This window comes from Peromyscus leucopus, chromosome 3 (assembly GCF_004664715.2).
Source record: "Peromyscus leucopus breed LL Stock chromosome 3, UCI_PerLeu_2.1, whole genome shotgun sequence".
NCBI classification, from domain to species: Eukaryota; Metazoa; Chordata; class Mammalia; order Rodentia; family Cricetidae; genus Peromyscus; species Peromyscus leucopus.
This window is the reverse complement of record NC_051065.1, coordinates 60,044,771-60,047,897: the sequence shown is the minus strand read 5'-3', so window position 1 is coordinate 60,047,897 and position 3,127 is coordinate 60,044,771.

The window sequence follows — 3,127 nt, the reverse complement described above, 5'->3', positions numbered from 1 at the left end:
TTTTGTGGAGTACAGATTTTTGAAGTATGGCCTGATGATTCTCTGGATTTCCTCATTGTCCGTTGTTGTCTCCCTTTTCATTTCTGATTTTGTTAATTTGGATATTCTCTCTCTGCCTTTTGTTTGGTTAGTTTGGATAAGGGTTTGTCTATCTTGTTGATTTTCTCATAGAACCAACTCTTTGTTTCATTGATTCTTTGTGCTGTTCTCTTTGTTTCTATTTTATTAATTTCAACTCTCAATTTGATTATTTTCTGGCATCTACTTCTCCTGAGTGAGTTTGATTCTTTTTCTTCTTGAGATTTCAGGTGTGCTGTTAAGTTGCTAGTGTGAGATTTCTCCAACTTCTTTAAGTGGGCATTTAGAGATATGAACTTTCCTCTTAGCACTGCTTCCCTAGTGTCCATAAGTTTGGGTATGTTGTACATTCACTTTCATTGAAATCTAGGAAGTCTTTAATTTCTTTATTTCTTCCTTGACTCAGTGGTGATTCAGTTGAGCATTGTTCAGTTTCCATGAGTTTGTAGGCTTTCTGTAATTTGTGTTGTTGATGAATTTTAACTTTAAGCCGTGGTGGTCTGATAAAATACAAGAAGTTATTCCAATTTGTTTTTAACTGTTGAGAGTTGCTTTGTGACCAAGTATATGGTCAATTTTAGAGAAGATTCCATGGGATGCTGAGAAGAAGGTATATTCTCTTGTGTTTGGGTGGAATGTTCTGTAGCTATCTATTAAGTCCATTTGAGTCATAATGTCTGTTACTTCCCTTATTTCTCTGTTAACTTTCTGTCTGGCAGACCTGTCCCTTGGTGAGAGAGGGGTGTTGAAGTCTCTCACTATTAGTGTGTGGGATTTGATGTATGTAAGTTTTAGTAATGTTTCTTTTACATATGTGTGTGCCCTTGTATTTGGGGTATAACTGTTCAGAATTGTGACTTCATCCTGATGGATTTTTCCTGTGATGAATATGTGATGCCTTTCTTGATCTCTTTTGATTAATTTTAGTTTGAAGTCTATTTTGTTAGATATTAGGATAGCTACACCAGGTTGCTTCTTAAGTCTATTTGATTGGAAAGACTTTTCCCCACCCTTTACTTAGAGGTAGTGTCTGTCTTTGAAGTTGACGTGTGTTTCTCGTATGCAGAAGAAGGATAGATCCTGTTTTCCTATCCATTCTGTTAGCCTGTGTCATTTTGAAGGTGAATTGAGTCCATTGATATTAAGTGATATTAATGACTAGTGATTGTTAATTCCTGTTATTTTTTGGTGGTAGTATTGTATGTTTCCCTTCTTTGGGATTTGTTGGTGTGGGGTTATCTATTGCCTTTGTTTTCATGGGTGCATCTGACTTCCATAAGTTGAATTTTCCCTCTAGTGCTTTTTGTAGGGCCAGATTTGTGGATAGGTATTGTTTAAATCTGGTATTATCATGGAATATCTTGCTTACTCCGTCTATGGTGATTGAGAGTTTTGCTGAATATAATAGTCTGGGTTAGCATCTGTGGTCTCTTACTGTCTACACAATGTCTGTCCAGGACCTTCTGGCTTTTAGAGTCTCCATTGAGAAGTCAGGTGTTATACTGATGGGTCTGCCTTTATATGTTTCTTGACCTTTTTCCTTTACAGCTCTTAATATTTTTTTTGTATTCTGTATGTTTAGTGGTTTGGTTATTATGTGGCAAGGGGACTTTTTGGGGGGTCCAGTCTTTTTGGTGTTCTGTAAGCTTCTTGTATCTTCATAGGCATTTCCTTCTTTAGGTTGGGAAAGTTTTCTTGTATGATTTTGTTGAATACATTTCTGTGCTTTTGAGCTGGTATTCTTCTCCTTCTTCTAATCCTATTACTCTTAGGTTTGGTCTTTTCATGGTGTCCCAGATTTCCTGGATGTTTTCTGTGATGACTTTGTTGGCTTTAATGTTTTCTTTGACTGGTGAATTTATTTCCTCTATCATATCTTCAACAAAAGAGTTCTCTCTTCCATCTCTTGCATTCTGTTGGTTAAGCTTGTATCTGTAGTTCATGTTCATTTACTCAGGTTTTCCATTTCCATCATTCCCACAGTTTGTGTCTTCTTTATTGCCTCTATTTCAGTTTTCAAGTTTTGAACTGTTTCCTTCACCTGTTTGATTGCTTTTTCCTTGACTTTCATTAAGAGATTTACTGATTTCTTCCAATTTTTTGTTTATCTTTTCCTCAATTTCTTTAAAGGAATTTTTCATTTCCTCTTTAAAGGCCTCTATCATCTTCATAAAGTCATTTTTAACATAGTTTTCTTCTGCTTTTTCTATGTTGGAATGTTCAGGTCTTGCTGTAGTAGAACCACTAGGTTCTGATGGTACCATGTTGCTCTTTATGTTGCTAAATGTGTTCTTGCACTGGCATCTACCCATTCCTCCAAGTGGTACAAACAGTGTCTGTGTCTCAGGGAGCCACTCTTGGTCTAATCAGCACTGACAGTGTGTGTGTGTTAGGAAGCTGCTGGGGTCTCCAGTAGATAGGTTTGTTTGGGGGACAATGTGGGGCTTGTAGATTGCAGGGTCCAATGGGGTGGGGAAGGTCTGCCCTCAGGATTCTTGCCTGCTAGCCTGCAACTGGGACTGCATTGGGTATGGGTATGGGGACACATGTTGTGCCCCTGGGCCTAAGGCCTAGAAGCTGGGGTGATTGATTGGTTAGGAGAATGATAACACACCTCTTGGTCCAATGGGAGCTGGAGCTGGCAGAGTCTGTGTCTCAGAGAGCAGCTGTGGTCTCGGGGGATGGGGAGTGTTGGGGGTGGAGTGGGACTTGTAGGTTATAGGGTCCAATGGGGCGTAATGATAGTCAGGCCTGCCTGCAGGATTCTTGCCTGCTGGCCTGCACCTGGGGCTGAAATGGGTATGGGTATCCCTGATAGAGTCTTCAAACTTTTCTCTGAAACTTTGTAAACCAGGCAGGCTTCCATTTTCTGCACTTCTTTAAATATTCATACGTTCCAAGTTCCCACAGAACATCCCACTAAGGTCTCAACACTAAGTGGCTTTTCTAGCCCAAAGTTCCAAAGTCCTTCTACAATTCTCCCCAAAATGTGGTCAGGCCCATCCCAGCAATGCCCCACTCCTGGTACCAATTTCTGTCTTAGTTAGAG